Source organism: Spermophilus citellus (assembly GCF_964194105.1).
Source record: "Spermophilus citellus genome assembly, chromosome: 5".
NCBI lineage: Eukaryota > Metazoa > Chordata > Mammalia > Rodentia > Sciuridae > Spermophilus > Spermophilus citellus.
In genome coordinates, this window is record NC_138186.1 from 158,242,551 (window position 1) to 158,265,671 (window position 23,121).

Here is a 23,121-nt window from a genome sequence, read left to right on the forward strand (position 1 = left end):
CCAGAAAATGGTTCAGGAAATTAAGTGAACCATCTCAAAAAGCCAGTTAATTTGGGCTGTGTAGATTATTGCTTCTTTTGAAATCTTCATAACTGCAAGTTTTATCTGATGGTCTTAGATCTGACATCTTCAAATGTTTGAAATATTTGACAACTTTTGCGATGTTACTGTATTTTCTTCGTACCTGTAGATTAAATAAATTTAGGATTTCTCTCTTTTTTTCCATAAATGACATAATTTCCAGTCTTTTTCTCACTTTTATCATTTTCCTTTGAATAATATTCAGTTATATATGTATCTTCTAAGAATAGCACTTTGAATAGCAAAGGAAATGTTCTTGACATAGTCTGATTAGTAAAGACCAATTGGAATTACCACTTCCTAAGATCCTCAGTTATATTCTTTGGTACTTAACATTTTTGGACACAGTAGTGATTTTATTATCAAATAAGATTTATTTCCTTCCTTCCTTCTCTTCTTTGTGTGTAAGTGTGTGTGTTTTTGTATGTGTATGTGTGTGTTGTAAAAATTGACCTTATAATCAAGAAGAAGCAAAAATAATGACAACAGACAAAAATCAATAAATTAGTTAATAGTTCTGGCAAAGCATTCATTTCTAACAGTTGCTAAGGTGGATTTGGACAGATCCCAAAGGAAACTTCTTCAAATAAATGCAGTTCTTAACTCACTGTGAGATTTGGGAACTTATACAATGTGATTATCTTAAGTAAAGGAACTTCAAATGTGTGAATCATAGCCACAGACAACTCTGAAATCACGTGCCAAAGACAGACTGAGGTTGTGCCCACATTTTTTGAGAGACTTTTCAGTTTGTCATGACAAACTGAAAATTTGCAGTAAATTTGATCTTAATGAACTTGACAGGGAATGAAGAGATAGGATCCAAAGCAGATTAATCTTTTCCAATCAGTGTATTTAACATGAATTTGAATGAAAATCCAAAGACATGTGCTCAATTTTTGACATTTAACTGTTTTTATTAAGAATTTTAAAAAGCTATTTTGGAAATTTTTGGTATTGAAAGACAAATTTAAATGTCCATTTCTCTTCAAAACCTGTGTGTGTGTGTGTGTGTGTGTGTGTGTGTGTGTGTGTGTATTGGTAACTCCTTTGTTCCTGCTTGCTGTTCCTACTCAGGATCTCTTGAAGCTGCATCTAATAAATTAGAGAATATGAGTGGGAAGTCTACTGCTTTTTTCTGGTTCATGAGAAATGCAAAATAACCTTAAGACAAATGGCTTGTGTAGAGGATTTGGGCAAACTCCACAAATTATGTGTGCACTTATGTATGTGTTTGTGTGTATGGTATACTTTATTTCAAAATATCACCTTAAGAAAATGAGTTTTTTTTCCCAATGGAGATACCACATTTGAAAGTCTTCAGGGCTTATGTTTTCATTCTTTTTTTTTAATATAACCCTTCCAGAAAGTTAGGGATTTACATTTGAAAAAGGACAATGCTAAATAAAGATATGAGTGGCAGAATTCCAGACATTGAGGACTGAGAGTGGCCATGCTTCTCCCAGGGGGCTTGGCCTATACATAGAATTCTCTTCACTTGGTACTTTAAAGAAAGCTGCCTCCTTCACTGCATATTTCAAAAACACCTTCCATATTATGAAACCTTCATATTTAAGATGGACGCTATTATCATTTTTAATGGTGAATATTATTTGAAGAGGTATTACTAAATTAGATTGTTTATTCTGTCTGACTCAAAAAAAAGTGAGGTGTGACTATACAGGTGTGACATCAGTTTTCTTTTATGGCACTGTATTGGAGTTGAAGACATAGTTCTGGTGCAGAATTCTACCACACTCAAGGATTCGCCTGCCTTTTAAAGTCATATTCCCTCTGGAATTTACATAGAAGAAAACTATGACTGCAGTTTGTTCTTTGGTTAGGATAAAAGTGGACAAGTATGCTTCTCTTCCTCCTCTTCCCTCTCACCCTCTCCTCCTCCCTCCAATAAAACTTGAAGTACAGTAGAAAAAAAAGGTGCACCTAATCTGGAAGATGGATCTGAATCCAAATCTTGTTTTTTCCAGTGTCTGTTTTTAGTCTGAACATTTTTGAATCTAAGGTCATCCTGCTATGAAATGCATAAGGTAAGGGAAAACTTGTAGAAATGTAAAACAAATGAGGTATCTATATGCAAATGTCTAGCATGCAGTAGTCGTGTGAACAGCTCATATGAATAAATTATTATTCAATGTCTAGTGCTTATTAAAATAATATATGGACCAAAAAAAAAAAAAAAACTCGACAGAACTTTCCTCTGCTGGTTTCACGGCCTGTTCTGTTCTCTTAGGCTCCACATGAGGGCAGGGGGCGTTGGTACCGATGGGTAAGTGGAGGCACTGGGCTAAGTCCAAGGAGGCTGCCCCACTGAGAGCAATCCCGAGGACCCAGGGCACCAGAGCGCGGCGGCAGTGGCAGCAGCAGCAGCCGCCTTAAGTGTGGCCGATCCGGAGCTGTCACTTTCTGTGCTTCTCCTCTTTGTCACTGCTTTTGGCGCTGTTGTCCGTGTGGCTGTTGGGGTTGTTGCTGAGGTACATTTTGTCCATGGCCTTGAGGGCCTCGGTGACATAGTTCTGCAGGGTGGTGACCGCGGCTACACTGCCAGGCTGCCGAAGCCAAGGGAGATGAGGTTGAAGTGAGTCAAGCAGCTCTGGACGCCGGGCTCCAGGACTGGGTTGGGCCGCCAGTTCCCTGGGGAAGATAGTCCTGAGTCAGCAGGTGGTGAACTCTGCATATTTTACCAGGAGCATGTTTTTTTCTTGTCACTTGCTCTTTGGGATCCGAATGTTGTCGGTTGAGAAATTCTGCTACTGCTTAGCAGAAAATTCGGTTTCACACATGTACCCAAAGTCTCTGCCTAGGTGGATGGCTTCTCCCTCCAGTAGTGATGTGAGCACTGGCAGATTTAATCCTATTTTGTCCAGTTTTTCTCTTAAAGATCTTCCTCCAGTTTTAGACTTCGCCCAGCAGCAATGCGTTTAGACATTCGGGCGGTGAGAGGCATCGGAGACGGCGGGCGTTGCTGTTGGACTTGGTTACCGCTGTTTACCGGTGAGGAGTCCTTGCACCGGAGAAGCAGGCCCAGGCAAGTGTGGAGTGGAAAGTAGAAGCTTTATTAAAGGACAGCAGAAAGGACTTCTCCTGGAGGAACAAGGGGACCCGAAAGGATCCGTGGAAGGGGAAGTCTTCCTTTTTTTTACAGCTAAGGTCTTCTTTCAGCTTTCCCACACTCCTGTCCTTTGTTTCCCAGTTTTCTTTCAGTGTCAAAATGCAGGTGAGAAGGCCCCAAAGGTGGGAGATAGGTGGGCTGAAGAAGTAATTTGGGCAGGAAGGGCCTAGGGCAGCTCTTGATTAGCACTTCCCTGTTTGCTGGGAGCTGCTTCATTAACAGTTCCTTAGGATGGGCTCTGGCCTTGGGGACATTAACATTTCAATTTCCCCAAGTGCTGCTCTGCTTCCCTGGACTCCATTCTCAATAACAGCCTCCATTTTATTTATCTTACTGGGTATTTAACCCGATTTACCTAACTACACTAACTACCTATCTAAATCTGGCTTCACTTGGACAGAGATACGGAGCCTTTCTTAGTTACAGTTTGATCTGGGATGTTAATACCTTCTACAGCAGGATGACCTCAATGGCGTGAGGTAAGGAGTGGATCGGAAGGTCTCCGAGTCCCGAGCCAAGCCCTACGGGCTATGCAGGAAGTCCTCTTGCCGCTGGTAGTCCCTGCGAGGATCCAGGCCTGACAGCTGGTGGGGCAGACCCCAATGTGCGTGTGTGGGAGCCCAGAGCTTGGCTCTGCCTCCCGCGGCTGCGGCTGGGCGTGCAGGGGATTCAGGCTGTACGGATCATTGAGATCATTGACGTGGAAGCAAGGATCTTGCGACTGGGGGTAGATAGGCTGATAGGGCGGGGGGGGGGGAGTAAGGGGCTGGAAGTCGGCATTGGGGGTGTGGGACAGACCTACAGTGCCCAGCTGGGGCAACCCTGCCGTCCTGTTGCTGGTGCAGTAGTGAAGGTCCTGCCAGCCCCCCATTTTGGCAAGTAGGGACACCGCGGCTTGGCGCTCCTGGCGATGGATCCCGGCCGGGCATGAGCTGGAGGGCTAGGCATGGCCCGCTCCCTGGAATCACTTAGGCAGATCCTCCTTTTTACCTGCACACCAACAACTCATCTGGGAAGTGATGGATTTATAGCCGCAGCAATCTTGCGGTCAGCTCCAGCTTTTCCCAACAGCCGCATCCCGCTTTCCTGGTCAGTCCCTCGCCAGGGAACTGAAGCAGACTGACTGCTGAGGTTTGCTGGGCATCACGGGAGTATGGTATGTGTTTTCCCAACCGAGTAGTGGGGGCATCTACGTGCTCATCCTATGGCTCCCCTGCCCTAATCCCCCTTTTATTTTTGAATTCTTTTTCTCTTTTCCCTCTCTAGCTATGAGAGTTCAACCTTTGACTTTCTGGGTCTGACTTATTTCACTTAGCATAATGTTCTCCAGTTCCATCCATTTACCAGCAAATAATGTAATTTCATTCTTCTTTAGAAGTGAATTAAACTCCACTGTGTAAATATATTTAGCACATTTTCTTTATCCATTCAATGTCAATAAGCACCTAGGCTGGTTCCATAACTCAACTATTATGAATTGTACTGCTATAAACTTTAGCATGCAATATCATTATAGTATCCTGATTTTAGTTCTTTTGGATAAATACCAAGGAGTAAAATAGGTGGGTCATATGGCGGTTCCATTCCTAGTCTTTTAAGGAATCTCCCTATTGCTTTCCAAAGTGGTTATATCAACTTGCAGCCCCACCAACAATGTGTGAATGTACCTTTTCCCCCACTTCCTCATCCACAATTATTGGCACTTGGAGTCTTGATGATTATCATTCTAACTGGGGTGAGATGACTAACTGGGGTGAGATGAAATCTCAAAGTAGTTTTGATTTGCATTTCCCTGATTGCTGAGGATGTTGAATATTTTTCATACATGTGTTGACCATTTGTGTTTCTTCTTTTGAGAAACGTCTGTTTAGTTCTTTTGCCCATTTGTTGATTGCATTACTTGTTTGTGTGTGTGTGTGTGTGTGTGTGTGTGTGTGTGTGTGTGTGAGAGAGAGAGAGAGAGAGAGAGAGAGAGAGAGAGAAGTTTTTTGAGTTCTTTATTATACTCTGCATATTAATTCCTTGTCAGAGGAACAGCTGGCAAATATTTTTATTCATTCTTGGTTTTGGTTTTTAGTTTTTGAGCTTTGGGGGTCTTGTTAAGGAAGTTGGTGCCTGCATATATATGCTGGAATGCTCACCCTATATTTTCTTCAAGCAGTTGCAAGATTTCTGGTCTAACTCCTAAGTCTTTGAGCCATGATAATTTACCTTTTGTGCAGGGTGAGAGACAGGGGTTTCTTTTCATTCTTCTACATATGGATATGCAGTTTTCCCTGCACCATTTGTTAAGAAGGCTATCTCTTCTCCAACATATATTTCTGGCACTTTGTCAAGGATCAGATGACTGTATCTATGTGGATTTGTCTCTATGCTTTCTATTCTATTCCACTGTTCTTCATATCTTTTTTTCCCCTCCAGTACCACACTGGTATCCCCCTCCCCTTCTATAGCTCTGTAGTATAACTTGAGATCAAGGACTGTCACATGTCTCCAGCATTGCTCTTCCTGCTCAGGATTGCTTTGGTTATTCTGGTTCTTTTATACTTCCAGATGAATTTTACAACTATTTCTCCCCCCCTCTAGTTTTGTTAAGAATATTACTGAAATTTTGATGGGGATTGCATCAAATTTATGGATCACTTTATATATATATATATATATATATATATATATATATATATATATGACAGTGGAATGCATTATAATTCTTATTACATATAGAGAGTACAAGTTTTCATACCTCTGGTTGTAAACAAAGTATATTCACACTAATTCATGTCTTCATACCTGTACTTTGGATAATAATGATCATCACATTCCACCAACATTAACAACCCCATGCCCCCTCCCTTCCCCTCCAATTACGCTGCCCTATCTAGAGTTCGTCTATTCCTCCCATGCTCCCTTTCCCTATCCCACTATGAATCAGCCTCCTTATATCAAAGAAAACATTCAGCATTTGTTTTGTTTTGTTTTTTGCTATTGGCTAACTTCACTTAGCATTTTCTTCACTAACATCATCCATTTACCTGCAAATGCCATGATTTTATTCTCTCTTATTGCTGAGTAATATTCCATTGTATAAATATGCCACATTTTTTTATCCATTCATCTATTGAGGGGCATCTAGGTTGGTTCCACAGTTTAGCTATTGTGAATTGTGCTGCTATAAACATTGATGTGGCTGTGTCCCTGTAGTATGCTGTTTTTAAGTCCTGTGGGTATAGTCCGAGGAGAGGAGAGGGATAGTTGGGTCAAATGGTGGTTCCATTCCCAGTTTTCCAAGAAATCTCTATACTGCTTTCCATATTGGCTGCATCACTTTGCAGTCCCACCAGGATTGTATGAGTGTACCTTTTCCCCCACATCCTGGCCAGCACTTATTGTTGTTTTGCCGCAGTCTGGCTGGGCACAGAATCACGAGCCACCACACAGCTTTGTAGATTCAAACAGCAATTCTTTATTCCTGAACTCACACCGGCCTCCACACACGCTCTGGGGCAATCCCAGTTCTCCTCCGCCCAATTCACCTACTCCACGAGGCTTTCTTCCCAAAAATACTCTCTGAATCTCATGAGAACTCAAAGGGAGCTCAGGTAGCAGGAACGCCCTATTTCCAGCAGCAATAATCCTCAACATCGAACTTCCCTAAAACCCAAGGTCTTAAACTGGGAACGCCCTTAACCCAAGGAGCGGGATACTTCCTCAAACTGCAGGATACACCCTAATCCTGGATCCACCCTGGTCATTGAGCAGGGTCACCTTTCTCAAACACACATGCAAGGTCACAGCAAATTTCCAAGGCAAGTCCATTTAACATGGGGTATGCTGGCAAGGAAATATCGATGCGTCATTCCTACTTGGCAATGGCCCTCAGCATTGTTTGTCTTCATAATAGTATAGATCATTTTTGATAAATGGCCATTTTGACAATATTAATTCTGCCTACTCATCTTCTACCATGTTCTTTGAATCCAGGGTCTGGTGCATGCAGCCCTACTCCTGAGTTACATCTGGGTCCTATTGTGTATAATTATAATGCATCAATTAAAAAAGAAGAAAAAATATTTTAAAAGCAAATTCTTTTTTTTTTCTTTTGAACTTGGGTCTGTTTATCAAAAGTAGAGATGCATTTCAGATGTACTTTCTTTATAACAACTGAATAACTCTCTAATATTAGGAGTTATATACTTCAGTTAACGATTTTCCTACTGATTGAAATAGGTATGTTTCAAATGTAAGAAAATCCTTTTTTTGATGATACTTCAAATTTTAATTTTATTGGTGCATTACAGTTGTCCCTAATGGTGGCATTTGTTGTTACACACACACACAATATAGCAATAGGATTTGGCCAATATAATTCCCCAGTATTTCCTTTCTCCCTCTCCTTCCTCCCCCTGGTCTTTTTCGTCTACCTACTGATTTCCCTTTGATTTTTCATGAGACACCCCCCCCCTTTCTTTACCTTTAAAAGAAAATTCTAAAATGTACATTATCACATGAACTTGGAAGGGACTGGACCTGCCACTATGACTCAGGACGACCTGTGACAGACTTCTGTGCTGGGCAAAGGGGCCAGGAGGAGTTCAGGGCAATTCCTCACTGGAAACACACAACACAGCCCCTGGAGTCCAGAAGTAAATGCCACCCGCAGCGGGAAAACCGCACACCCTTTCAGGTGGCTCTTGTTTGGTCCTGGGACCCCGAAGAGAGAGGCTCTGGCCCACCTCCTGAGGACTGAGGTGGCCCTGGGGACCCTCATCAAGCCATCTCGCTCCCTCCCATCCTCCTACCCGTACTTTTCCGTCTCTTTTCCCCTCCCTGGGCACCTTGGTCCCGCGGCTCCCTCCCCAGGCGCAGGGTGCAGATCCTGCTGCGGGGACGTGGACCGCTGGGACAGAACCCTCAGGGGAAATATGGGGACTGAGAAGGGGTCGGAGGCGTCCTGGTAAGTTAGATCCCGCCACTCACCGGTCGGGGACGCCCAAAGAAAGTCAGGCGGGATCTGAGCCAGGATGCCAAGAAAGAGCGCCGAGCGGAGGGCACCTGCCATGGGTTCGGAGCTGGGAGCATTTCGAGAAGGGCCAGCGCACGAGCCTTTAAAGCCCGAGTCCTCGCCCCCCACCCCACCTCGGCAATGCCCTTCCTCCTTCAGGCTGGTTCCGGCGGGCTGACTCAGAGCGGACCGACCACAGTCACATTTTCCATCAGTTATCCCAGGGTGTAACCCACAGTCCTATTCTGAATCAGTCACCCCCGGGTGTAACTGTTCCTGTAGGTCTGAGATCAGGTGGTGGAGCAGGTCCCGCCTGGGTCCCCGCACTCCCTGCCTGGGCGGGGCCGGGGCACGTCCCCAGTGACTCCTGCTGCCTCCGGCTTCAGCCTTCCCCGCCGCACTCGCCGCGCCTCCCGGGCGTTTACCTGGTGAAGGGGAACCCAAAGCAAAGGAAAAAGTTGGGGCCTCCAGCCAGGGCAACCAAAGTCCGAGCGTCAAAAAATCTGGCTTTTAGACATGTAATATGTATTCATCATTCAAATTTTAATAAATCCCAACAGAGGGAAAAAAAATCTGGCTTTCACCCTCAGCAGCCTCCCACTGACTGGTTCCCCAGACATTTCGACATTTTGATGAGGATCGCAGCAAATTTGTAGCCACTTGCCTGAGTGCTCCAAATTCCTGCGTTGCTTATCATTCTGATGTTTCGTGTACCTCACCTCATTCTTTTCCTGCCTCCACTTGGGACTTCTTGGGCCCGGGTGTTTAACCATGGTCTTCTCCACCTTCGGACTCATCCCTTTTATTATTAGAATATCAAAAAGTTTCAGACTCTTAATAGAGTCCGGTCTGAAATCAACGTGGTTGAAGGCAGTTGTTAGCTAGCCTGCCATCAATGATAGTTCTTAGTAGATTCTGTGCCCTTGGATCTAAAACTTTAAGGTAAAATTCTAAAAGCAAAACAACTTCTCCTGTAGGAAAAGTTGAGGCTGCCAGGCAGGATGCCAAGCTCTGCTGCCCCCTTGAGGCTGCAAGAGGAACCTCTTTTTCTTTTTCTTTTGAGGTACTGAGGTTTGAATTCAGGGGGGCTCTACCACTGAGCCACATCCCCTGCTCATATAAAAATTGTTATTTTGAGAGAAGATGTCGCTAAATTGTCCTGGCCGGCCTCGAACTTGCAATTCTCCTACCTCATCCTCCAAGAACCTGGGATCACAGGCATGTGCAGCACATCCTGGCTGTGAGTAATCCCTAAAGTTTCCTTTAGTCACTTTCATTGTTATCTCGAGATCCAGTCATTTAAACATCCATGCAACCACCAGGTAAGCACCATTCAAATAACTTCAGATACACATTTCGGGTCAGTAGGAGCCTATCCTCCCCACTGGTGGCTGTGGAGGGTAGGACATCTTGTTCATGTGTCCATTTAATGGGGAGAAGACTCAGTGGGTGTGGTCAGAGTGGGATTCAGGTTCTCTCCCTGGTCTCAGCCCAGGTTGCTATCCACAGCTGCCAGAAGCCACTGGCTCTTACTTTCCTTTCACTTCTGCCCATGACCTGCTGGCCTCATGATGACTGAGACAGGGATGCTGCCAGGGTACGCCTTTGAGGACGACTGCAGTGACCATAGTGATGAACTCAGGGGAGATGCAGATGCAGCTGTGGATTGAGGTATTGTTTTGTCCCAGATGATTGTATGGGAAAGGGACCCTCAAGCACAAGAAGAACCCTCTCTTAGCTCCTGCTTCCATGGAAATACGATTTATCACATAACCAGAGAGCCACACTTTCCCAGTAGGTCCTTTTTTTAAAAAAAAAAAAATTGATTAAATAAAAGCTAAAAAGGAATATGTATATTCTCAAAGGCCTCATTCCTTGAAATATATAAACAATCATCACAATGTGAGGTACTCTTATGTGAACTCAAGGACTGGAGAACACAGGAGAGAATTGTTTATTTATCCTGGGAGGATGAGGAAGAGATAATGGCAGGTGATATTTGTGTCCACCCATGAAGGATGACTGGCTCTTGGCTGGGGAAGCAGGTACTCCAGGTACAGGAATGTGCCAGATAGAGAGCCTGGAGGCAGGACAATGCAGGGGCTGGTGGGTAGACAAGGGACACTGAACCATGGGGTATTGGGAAGGAAGAGATGGTGGTGGTGAAACAGGGCAGGGAGGGGTCTGGGAGATCCCAGGGCAGTTGTGAGCCTGGGAGAAAATCTATGAGAGAAACAAGCTCTCTGCGCCTCAGTGGTGCATGCAGGTCCACAGGGTGCATGCCTGACACACTCGCTCCAACATGCACACTCAGAGTGAGGAGAGCTGAGGTCACCTCAGATATGCTGCCAACTCCTTTTCTGTCCTTTGGTCCCTGTCAGCTCTGAATTTTCTCGGAAGGGGTCAGGAGCTTTTAACAGTTTGTTTTTGTTCCCGTGATCCTCCCTTGAGACCTTCCAGAAACACAGCCCATCCTCCCGTGCTCTCCCATTTCCCCTCTATTCCTGAAGCATGGTCTGGCCCAAAGCCACTGCCTTCTATTCCTGACACACCTTTGTTGCCCATGGGTTTCCAAGTCTTCCAGACCCCACCTTATGGTATTTACCTGTCCCTCATATTTTACATGCCCCTTGTGCCAACCAGTGAGAACAGGTGTGGGCAGCTAAGTGGATTCTCTGCTTTAACATAAACACAAACACTCCTCATGCATCTGTCACATGAACACCCTCCTCTGTCCACCTTCCTTTGTCTTGCATTTTAGCCTTTATGACTCCAAGAATCAGCAGTTCCAACAATTATACTTTCATTTGTGGTTTGAATCTCCTGTTTAAACACAGAAATATATAATATTGAGGTGGTGGGGGGACGAGGGGGACAAGGATTGTGCCAGCAGCATGTGAACAACTCTTTTTTGGAAAGAGATTGTGGTTAAATCCAGAGCCTCCAGAGTGCTGGGCAAGCAGTCTGCCATTGAACTACAGACCCAACCCAAGGACCTTAACTCTGAAACAAAGAGGTGCTGTTGAGCCTTATTTACTTATTTATTTATTTATACATAGCAGGTATTGAACCCAGGGGTACTTAACCACTGTGCAACATCCCCAGCACCCCCCTTTTATAGTTTATTTAAAGATGGGGTCTTGCTGAGTTGCTTAGTGCTTTGCTAAGTTGCTGAGGCTGGTTTTGAACTTGCGATCCTCCTGCCTCAGTCTCCTAAGCTGCTGGGATTACAGGTATGGACCACCCAGCATTGCTGAGCCTTATGAATTAGCAGCCAGTGGAAGACTGGGAGGACAGTAGCTTAACTGGGAGTGAAATGTGCCAAACCTCAGTAATTTCAAAATAAGCAGTTATGATTTTAAGAAACAAGTTTCTAATTGTTGTCCTTTATTTTAATGTGCAGAGCCTTCTTGCCACCCCAAGTTGGACACATAGCATGAATAAACATTCTTTTAAAATAATTTAAAAGATTTGTGATAAAAATATAACAAAATTTATCATTATAACCATTTTTAAGTGTACAATAAATGTTTTCAGTCTCTGAAATTTTGGTGTTTACTTCTCCAGTCAAACCTGGCCTGTATTGACTGATACACTACTTTTAAAATTTTTAATTTTTTTCTTTTTGTGTTCAGGGAGTATCTTGTAAAACAATGCACATTGTTAGAGTTTTCAAAAATTCCACCTGAGCATTTCAGGTCTTTCATTGCTGAGGTGAGTGATTTAGGTGGGTTGCATATTTGGACTTTCTCTTAAATATTTGGACTTTTCATCATATTTTCTATTTATTGTGCATTTTGGGAATTTATTTCTCCCTCTGTTTTTGTGTCCTCGCTACTATACTGAATTGTCTTCTGCTGGTTCATGAGTTACACATTCTGTTTTTCTTGTCGTGTTAGTTACTCTTCACTTTTGACAAACACTAATGTTTATTTGTATTTGTCATTAATTTTGCTTTGCCTTATCTGGCATTTTTCACATCTCTTCTGTGTGCTACCTCCAGCCCTATTGCTCTGAGACTGCTCTGAATTATGTATCTGGGTTACTTATAAGTATACTTCTTACTTTCTGTGTTCAGTTTTTCCTTCCTCCTCTTTGTTTTTCCATAGTCATAATCTTTAACACATTACTCGTGTAATTTAACACATTGGCTCTCTTGTCTTCTTTTTTCCCCCCTCTTATAGTTGGGGTGCTTTCTGCAAAAAAGTACTTTCAACTTGGATCTTTTAAAAAAAGTATTGGTGCATTATAATTATACATAATAGTGTGATTCATTGTGACACATTCGTACATGCAAAAAACGTTATTTGATCAATCTCCTTCCCCAGCCCTTTCTCTATCCCTCCTCTGCCCCTTTTCCTGACCCACTTGCTCTACTCAACTAATCTCCCTAATGTTATTGTTATTATTTTAATTAAAATATTATATAAGCGGGATCAATTGTGGTCTAGCCATACATGGACATAGCATGATTTGGTAGATCTTGTTCCCTATGTCTTCCCCTCCTCCCTGTCTCTCCATCCCCTTCCTCTATTGCCAACTTGGATCTTTAAGGGGCAAATATTCTTCAGGTTTTCTATGTTCAAAATATTCTTAGCACACTTTGCAGACAAATTCTAAAGCTCTCTTCTCAAGTTCCTGTCCCTCGGTTATTCAAACAATAATCTAGACACTGCTCTGAAAGGGTTTTGTAGTTACAATTATAAACCAGTTGAAGCCCAAATAAAAAGATCTTTCCAGGTTACCTGAGTGGGCCTTTAAAATCAGAGGACTTTCTCAGGATGGAGGCAAGAACAATAAAGCAGAAGGAGAAGTTTGACTGTAAGCAAGAGAAGAATTAGATGTGCTGTTGCTGGATCTGAGGTGTGTGGACCAGAGAGAGGCCTCTTAAAGTGAAGGAGTGCCCTGCTCACAGCCAGCAAGGAAGTGGATTCTGCCAACAATCTAAATGCCCGTGGAAGCACATCTTTTTCAGAGCTTCTGCATAAGAGTTCAGCTGTTGAACAACTTGATTTTGACCTTTTGAAATCCAAAGTGGAGACATCAGTTGAGCCAACTCAGATTTCTGATCTAATGAATTGTAAGATTATAAATGTGTTGAATTAAGCAGCTAGGTTTGGGGTCATTTGTCACAACTGTGATAGAAAATGAATACCAACCCCTTCCCATTTAAATGAGAATTTGCCTGGATATAAAATTATTTTTTCTCAATGCTTTAGAAATAATATTCCTTTGTCCCCATGTGACCAGGGTGGCTGTCCAGGAGTCTGTTGCTGTGCTTGCTTCTTACTTGTTTCTCAGGGCCATGTGGGAAGGAAGCCAGAAGGCTGTGCTGGTTTGTCACCTCTGCTGAGTTTTATAGTCTACTTGGCTGACAGTCATGGTCTCTTGGAGGTGGGGAGGTTTAATTTTTTTCCCTTCTTTATCATAGGTGCAGTCATAGATATGACAAATTCATTGTTTTTTTTTTTTTCTGAGAGAGAACATTTTATTGGCAGGGAAGAAAAATCTATAAAATCTTAAAAACTAGCATTTAAACAATCTCTGAGTAAAGCTTCCATGTTGTACAGTGAATACAAATTACAAAAATATACACAGTATTTCTGCAAAGTAATTATTGGTTAGTTGTGTTTGGAGCTTATTTTATTTTATTTTTATTAGTTGCTCATGACAACACAATGATCTTGACATATCATACATTTGAATCACATGGGGTAAAACTTCTCATTTTTCCAAGTGTACAGGTTGCAGAATCACATTGGTTATACAGCCACGTACATACACACAGCAATACTAGTGTCTATTTTATTCTACAAATTTATTGTTTTTGTTTTATTCAGCTGATACTAGTCTCATCTTTCCTTTCTTTTTGTAAAAATCAAATTCATTGAGATACTTAAGACAACACTCCTTTTTGAATTTAAAGTGACTTATCTTTCCTTCTCTTTTATAAAAATCAAATTCATGTATGGACCTGAGAGAGGCCTCTTAAAGTTAAGACAACACTCCTTTTTGAATTTAAAGTTCCTTTTCTTGGGAGTATGTTAGAGATATGTAGACATTTGTTCAATTTATGAGGAATATTCCCAGGCTACAGATATAGATGAATGATATGACTTCTGCCATGAGTCACCTTACCAACCTGTAAATTCTGAAAATCATATTTCCATGTGGCACTATCTTCAGGTTTGCAGAGGGGAAAAAAAATCTATTTTTTTTCAGTAAAAACACTTTACCTTTAGACAAAATGAATGCTGGAACTACAGTTCACTTTCACTTCCCGGATTTTCTAGATTTTATAAAACTATTCCATGTTATCCTAGATGTATTATAATTATGATAAGTATTTTAATAAAACATATAGTTTCTTTCAGGCATTGGAAGCACACATTAACCATAGGCTCTAACACAGGTATTATGAGATTTTATGACTGAGAAGTTTAATGAATAAATTTTAAATAGATGTAAATATTTCTAAAGATCAGACTTAGACTGTGTGAAGTATAGTAACATTTTGTCTTTGAAAAGAAATCATAAAATTTGGATTTTACATATAGAATGGCACCAGGAAAACATAAAAAGTCAGGAGAATTGAACCTTTAAGGGTACAAAAGAGCAAGGAAATACTTATTACTGGAGCCACCTCCCAGGATGCCTTGATGTTTACTGCCATGTGAGTGTTTCTCTGCCTAGAAACGGCATAAGTCACCTCCAGCTCTGGCTGGAGAATATTTCATGACCTAGCAACAGTGGACAGGAAATGTTCCCACTAGAAATAAACTTAAAATCTTCTTCTTATTTATATGTTACTTCATTTGTTCTTTTTAGTTATGCATGACAATAGAGTGTGGTTTGGCATATTTATACAGACATGGAGTACATCTTACTCTAATTAGGATCCCAGTCTTATGGTTGCACAGATTCACTGTGGTGTATTTCAGATCTCCTTTTGCAAAGCGTTTGTCTAAGGTCCGTCCTCCCCAACAAGCTAACAAACAAGCAACACCAGCAACAATGATGGACAGCATTGAAGCTCTGACTTGGCACTACTGAATGAGAATTAAAAATAGAGTGAATTAATATTTATTTATTTAAAAAAAGTGTTTGAACATAAAATGAGAAGCCAACAACATGCATTTCTCATGAGAGTATTTTGCTTTGTAAGACATGTGCCAAATATTGAATTTCACCTTGAAAAAAACTGATAATAACTTTTATTTTCCTTGTTTTCTGATTTTTTATCCATAAGACATTTTCTTTTTTTTCTCCCATATTATTAAAAAATTGCTCCTTTCAAAGGATGCTATCCATTTTTGTTACAGTCATAATATTTCGTATCTCTTTATATCCATAATCCTTATCTCAAAGGAATATGCTTGCCTTTTGTGATTTTGGCTTGTAGAACGTTCTTACCAAGGACTATTTGAACTCTACCTTTTTCCTTTCTTATTTTTTTTTATTCTTTATTACCATTGTTTTGGTCTCTAAAAGATGCATCTTCCTGGTTATAACATGTAGTGTCACTGTCATTAGTGTTCCATGGCTGAGTCCGAGTGCACTGCAAGCAATGCCTATTTTTTTTTTTTCACAGATGCTGGATGCATCATTTGTTGGCAGCCCTCGGTGGGAAGAGGATGGCTTGGGCTCTGAGAGGAAGTAGAGATGTGGCCTGTGGTGAGTACGTGTTGAAATCATCAGGATTAAGTAAAAATATCAATTTAAATACATTGAGTTAAAGGAAAACATTTAAAAATTATTTTTACCTTTTTAATGTTGTTACTGAAACGTTTTAAATTAAAATTGTGACACACACTAGACTTCTGTTAAAATTCCGATCTATAACTTCTGATTATTTTCTGTTTCTATTGTAGGTTCTGCTGTTTCTCATTCTCTTTGTCATATCTGCCTGATTATCATAGTCAACATGTGGGATATGCTGTTTTAAAAGTTGCCATTCAAAAAATTTGAAATTTATGATATTTCCTTCCTCCATAATCACTCTAATTTGCTTGTATCACACTTGGTAGCAACAAATCCAGAATTACTTATTCCCATTTCAGGAGTGAAGATATTTTGGGCCATGCAGAAGCCTTGAGGCTGGACTGCAGTGGGTCTGAAGACTGGTTTCCTCCAGGTCACCCTTCCTCTGAGGGTCCAGTCCTTCAGGATCACTCCCTAAATGGTAGGGAATTTATCAAGGTCCCTGCCTTTGGCAGGGCCTGGACTTCAATATCTTCTTGCTTTGCCCCAGGAAGGTATCCAAACCTGCATGAGTCACTGGTGGGGGTGCCATATCACTCTATCACAACTAGCCCATCAAGTTAGGCTAGGAAACCACCATCGTCCTTAAATTACTACAATAGCCACAGTGACATTGCTGGCTGTGGAAACACACTGTGCTTATAAAAGTCTGTACTCTAAGAATGGATGCCATAGGCCCTGCCCTCAGCCCTTCCAGTGACCACAGCCCAGGACCTCTGTTAATGGTACAGCAAAGAAACCACATGTCTTCACAACCAGTATGGCAGCAGGAGCAACAGATGCCTGGCCTCTGCTCCAGTTCTGCCACATTTCACTGACAAAATCTAAAGCATCTCCAGGAGTTAGGTTGCAAAGGAGTCTGGGAAATGTAGCATTTAGCTTTTGTGATTTCTGTGGTATAGAAGGTAAGAAGAAGAAGAAACAATGGGTGTCTTGCTCCTGTTCCCCCTGTCCACCGTGCAGTTGAAATGCAATTTAGTTACAGTTTGAAAACCTGTAAAAATAATGTTATATCTTGCATATTGATTTTTGATATATACCTAGGTACAGTATATCCATACACCTTTACCTGTATATCTCCATACTCAGTTACCATCAAGGCAGCAAGATCAGTAATGATTTGAAGCATGGGTTCCAGATTCAGCCTTGTGTCCAAATCTGTGTTTGTGTATGATGTGGGTACCTATGTTTCCTCAAACTCTCTCCCAGATATTTTATTTCCCTATCTCTAAAGTAGGTGGAAGGACAGTCTACCTTGAAATAGTGTTGTGAGGCTCAATTAAAATAACACATGCAGTCGTCTAAGTGTAGTGCCTGGCTCATGATTCCATGAAGTAAACTGCAGTTCTTTTTGTTATGAGTAGCAGAAGATCAAGGTGGTAAATGAACTGATATCATCTTGACAAGTCACTTAATTTCTTCAGGTCATGATGTCTTGGTCTTTCAGGTAAGAAATTGTCCTCAACAATCTATAGCATGAATGTCAGAGCCAACAATCTCCAAATCCTTTCAAGGAGGAAGTGAGAACTGGAAGAAGTTACTTACTCAGCATTGTATGGTCAGCAGGAGGAGTGCCTGAGCACTGATCTGCTGCCACAAATGGAGAATTCCACACCTGGCCTCCCATGATGGGTTGCACCACTATAAAGACTCATTAAAAATATTTAATAAAATTATCCTTAGGCCATGCATATAAGTGTATATGAAACAAACATACATGAATTTTTTGTTTAGACTTGGGTCCAAGCCCTAAGATCTAATTTTGTAAAAGAAATTGAAACAAATATTAAATCTGAAATGCTTCTGGTACCAAGCATTTAAGATAAGGGATATTCTTGGGGCTGTGATTGTAGTTCAGTGTAGAGTGCGCCTAGCATGTGTTGAGGCACTGGTTCAATCCTCAACACCACATTAAAAAAATATATTTTTTAAAAAAAAAGATAAGGTATATACAGCTGTATTATTATCACTTTTTGTGAAGTCCTAAAATTTTAATTTATCTGTAGATGTTGCCTGAGAATAACATGATAAAACTTCCATTGAGGCATTTGAATCAGAGGCCTGTGAATTTGCTAAAAGCAAGATGAACACTAGAGGGCACTTCAGTCAAAGAATGAGGTGGAAGAAGCAATGGTGACTAGCCAGGTTTTTCCAGGGGTGAGGAAATGTCTGAGTGTAGAGGCCTGGCAGTGGAAGTGGTAGAGCATTTCTCTTCCATGAAAAACAAGTGAGAAAAGGTTGTTTAATTCAATCTTCAGCTACCTGGTTGTGCACGCCTTGGGAGAGCAATTGTGTAGTTTTGTTATCCTCAGAAGGATTGTTGTTATAAAATTTAGATAAAACAAAAACACATAACCAAATTGAAAATCTTTACTTTTGCTGGGGCTGCTTATGCAGTAGAAGGTGTGCCCACCATTCCAGTGTTTGATGAATGATTAGTGCCCATGTTTCCAGCCTTTCAAGATTCTAGGCTTTCAGAGTACATAGTGGAAAGTACCCCCTAGAAATGAACTAAGCTTGTGTCAGTACAGATACAGTAGCTGCAGTCAATATTAGTTGATATTATATGACATATTACATTGTTCAATTGAACAAGTTTTAATTCTCAAAGATAAGCAACTTCCCAGAAAAGGAGATCATGAACATAAAATTCTATACAGGGTTCTTAAATCATCTCTCAATATTTGTTTATATGACAAGGGTTTGTATTCTGTTACATACTCTTTTTTCCCAGTTAACATATTCTAAGGGAAAAAATAAAGATCTTGTGCAAATGAGCATTTATAACAAAATAAACTGCCTGAGGGTTAAAAAATAATGGAAATCTAGGCAAATAAAGCCTCTCACAGATAACAGAAGTTTCCATTAACTGCTGCTCTCCATCTTGATCTCAGCTCTGCAGGTTTAGAAAATTAGAATTTCTGGGCTAATGGGTGGGAACACTGTGCCACAATGCTTGCTTAACCTTGGGCTTCATTCTCAGCACTGGTGGGGGACTGGGGTGGGGGGCGGTGAGAGAGAAGAGAAAATAAAAGGAAATTAGAAATTCCAATTAGTTATAACTGTCACTGACATGAGCATTAAGAGAACCAGACATCCCAATTTGGGCATATATGAAAATTCCAAAAATTGAGCAGATGCATATATAGTACATTAAGTAGTTCCATAGAAGGAAATACTTAAACACAACTGTATCAATATACTTGTTTGCCAATAGCTATCAAAGGAAGCATGCTTTCCCAAAGCAGTTAACAATAGACTTGCTCAGTGATTAGTAAATGATGGGATCATGTTTCATATTTAAAGTAAATTTCTAGTCATAGAGTGTTAATTTGCAGATCCACAGTATACTAGTTGATTGGGATGAAGGAGCTGTGTTGTTTTCTTTTTGGCACATACAAATGTAAAACTCATTATTTTTCATTGTCATCTTCTTAATACTTATTATCAAATTTGGATGTGACTTCATAGCTTTGTTCTTTGAGACTCAGTGAAGGCCTGTAAGATGTGGGGACAGAGATGGACCAGGTGTGTAAGTCTCTGAATCTCACCTGCATGCACCTGTTGGTTCTCTGCTGAGTGACAAGAGTGCGGGAAAGCACAGGGTGAGCTGGGACATTGCCTAGAAGAATCCATTTGAGTCAAAACTTGCAGAGGAGAAACTTATTTCAAGCTAGTGTCCTTGTTTCTGTTAAAACAAATCCAGCTATATTATGGAGTAAAATGCAAAACTGTTCATGATTTCTTTTTCCAGCAAGAATCAAGAACTTCAAAAAAAATTTATCTCTTGCAGAAGGCTTTGAAATAAATTTCTTGGTCCTTAAGAGTAAAACAAATGCTCACTCATGCTCTTTAAACATTTGCAGACCAGATCCTTGCTTAACAATCTCATTCGACATCCAAAAAAAAAAAAAAAAAAAAAAAAAAAACCAAAAAAAACAAAACACAAAGGGAAAACCTGACTTGTGAATGTAATTTGGCTTTATATGCCTTCCATCTTCAAGTTCTTGGTCAATTAGAAAATTCAGAGAAGGCATGATTGGGTGGCTTATGGAAGAGTCTAAGATGGTCCATGATCTTAGACCCTGCTGTGCCACTAACCAATGAGTGACTTAAGCAAGAGACTTAGTCTCAGTCCCTCAGCAGTAGAAATATGTTTTTAAGAAGAAATAAGGAAATCTGAATACTCATCCCACTTGCTGTGGAAACAGAGAACAGATGGGAGTGAAGTCTGAAGTGCTGAATGAGGAAATGGAGCTCAGAGACTTGAGTCCAGCAGTTGAAAGCACTTTGCTAACTGAGACGGGAGGTGACTTGCCTTCAACAAGTTCATTTCAAGCCAGTGTCCTTGGCTGCTGCTTCATCTTCATGGCCTGTGGTCGGTGATTCACCAAACCACTTCCACTGCTAAACTTTGCTTTCTTCCTTGGCTGTGGGCTTCCTTCTAATTCTGGCCCTTGGATGCTAAAGGCACACTCCAAGCTCCTGGAAGAATGAGTCTCAGCAGGAAGGAATCTCCTTAAATCCACCCACCATGGCTGGGAAATGGCCCCACCAGAGGGTGAGCTCCTTGAGTGCTATGCAAGTGTCAGCTGTTGTTCTTGCCATTTGCTCCCTAATCCTCTCAGGAGCACCAGTAGGGATGACATCAAGAATGTCACATCCATGCCTTCTTCTGTCTTACTAGATAAAGACATCAGAGCTTCAAGAAGCGCTTTAATCTGTGTATGTCCATATGAATATTTCCTCATCCTGCTCTCCTGGTGGGCTCCTGTGACCTGTGCTTATGACCCCAGCTTTGGGTCACCTGTCTCAATGTGTCCCCCGTCAGGGACTCCCTCCTGGTTGCTCCTCTGATGTGGCTACATAGTTTCCTCATTTTTCTCCAATGTTTGTGCCTCCATGTCCCTTGATGTATTAAGAGCATCACAAGGGCCAAGGGCAAAGGCTGTTCATATCATCTCTGTGTCACTGTCACCTAGTACTGTCCAGGACATGGAATGTTATGAAATCCATGAACAATAGGGAGCATGGATGCATGAGTAAAAAAATAAATAGCACTTAAAAATAGTAAGTTCTCTAATGAAAAGTTCACCCTGGTTTATGTTTCCCTAGAAGTTCTTATCAAGTCTCCTGCTCTACAGCCTTGGCCCCTTTCCAGCAGGTCCGGGTTCAAATATCCCTAACACAACACTTAGAAAGAGGGATTTCTTTGGATCCTGCTGGTTTCAGCCCAATTGACCCTTTGGAAATTGTTGCTGAGCCTTGTGCTAGAAATGTCCTTGGTGGTCAGTGTCTTGTGAAGAAAATACACAGTTTGAGTAGGATTCGGTGAGTTTAAACCAGTTCTTCTGGTGGCAATTGCCTTTAGCCCTCCCACAATTACTTCATACTAATGAATTCTGAGTGTTCTTTAGAAAGTTGGCAAATACTCTTTCTGCAAGCTGGGATGACCCTAAAGAAGATTTTGATGGCCCTCAAGTTTATCTCCTTGTGTGGAATAAAATGACTGAATTTTGAAGGGGGCCTTCCCTTGAAAGGCTGGTAAGCACTCTTCCACATGAGGCTTGGTTTTCAAGGTCAGTTAGGGCAATTATGTGGCTTCTCACTCACTACTTTGATAGAAGACAGCACAGCTGTGCCTCTGAGACCTTAGCTGCTAACCCTGGCCTGGGAGAGGGACATGGTGGGGGAAAGAAAGCCACTTTAATGTTTTTGAGCTATGGGCTCCCTCTAACCTCAAACCTGCACTGTTTCTCTGCCAGGTGTTATTGTATTACCTGTGTCATGGCTTCATCATTGTCTGGATAAGAGGCTGAGTACCAGTAGCTAAATGTCTGGGATGGGAGTTCACCATGGTCAGCTAGAAGGTCACACGGAGCCAATTCTAAGTATCCCCAAAGAGCTCACCCAGGGGGTCTTTTAAATTTGGTTGGGATGTTTGTCCTTCTCTTCTGACCAGTGTCTACTTTGTCATAAGGCTGGGCCAGAGAGCTGCCTCATTCATTCTACAAACACCTGTGGGGTATCCAGGGATGTTCAGAGGTGAAATGATGAAATTATGAGAGGTGTAACCTAATCAGTAGATGAGTCCATTTGATGGATTAATGATTTGACTGGATTACTGGGTGGTAACTTCAGACAGGTGGGATAGCTGGAGGAGGTAGGTCACTGGGATTGTGCTCTTGAGGACTTTTTATCTTGTCCTTGGCTCCTCTCTTATTCTTTGCTTCTTATCCATTGTGAGCTGATCCTCTGTCCTCTGCCATGTTCTTTGGCAATGATGTTTTGCCTTACCTTAGGCCCAAAGCCATGGAGCCTGCTGACCATGAGCCAAAATAAGCTTTTCCTCTTCTAAATTGTTTTTGTCACATGTTTTCATGTCAAGGGTAGGACAGCTCTGTGACCTTAAGGGTCAGCTGGGAAAGAGTGTGCACCTAGAATCTCTTTATTTTTATAGGGGAGACCCACAAAGGAGATTCAATAGAATATTCTTCACCAAATAAGGCAGGGGATAATGTTTCAAAGGTAGAGTCTTGCTTGGTGATGTCAGCAGACTGACATCTTGGCAAGTCACACCCATCTCAGGTGCAGTGATCACAGGCAGAGTGAGAGGAGAGGTGCATTTGTGTCGCACAGCCCAATCAGAGTGCAATGCCAGACCTGCCCCCTCATGTAACTCCAATGTGCATAGCTCACGCAGAGAGCCCATGGATGGCTAGCAACATCTGGGAAACCCATTTTGTAGTGAGAATGGAGTTTGGTGATTGGGGGTCCCAGGTCAGGATAGACCACAGAATCTGCCTTTCTTGCATTCCTCTATCCTCCTGTGAAAGAGAGCCACCACCCCCTTCTCTGTAAATCAGGTGCTTTGGTGTGAATATGCACCTCCAAGTTCTTACAAACTCAGTCCCCAATGCAGTAGTGTTGACAGGCAAGACCTTGAACAGATGAGTCAATCATGAAGGTGGAGCCCGCCTGAGTGGATTCAGGTCCAATATACAAGTGCCTGAGTTTGTGTGCTTAAGTTTTTTTATGCTTCATATCCTCATACTCTTCTGTTCTGGGATGAAGTAGTAAGCAAGACCTCATCAGATATGAGTTCCTTTAAACTTAGACTTCCCAGGCCCTAGAACTGTACTAAATA

The 23,121-nt window shown here is 41.6% G+C and overlaps 1 pseudogene across 1 annotated transcript; it reads right to left on the minus strand.

Annotated features, from left to right (window-relative positions):
- Positions 1-2,498: 2,498 nt before the first annotated feature.
- Positions 2,499-8,270, minus strand: LOC308649529 (transcription factor AP-2-alpha-like; annotated as a pseudogene). The gene is made up of 3 exons: positions 8,011-8,270; positions 3,604-4,143; positions 2,499-3,064 (listed from the first exon to the last, which is right to left on the minus strand). The product of its transcript is annotated as a transcription factor AP-2-alpha-like (transcript).
- Positions 8,271-23,121: the final 14,851 nt, after the last annotated feature.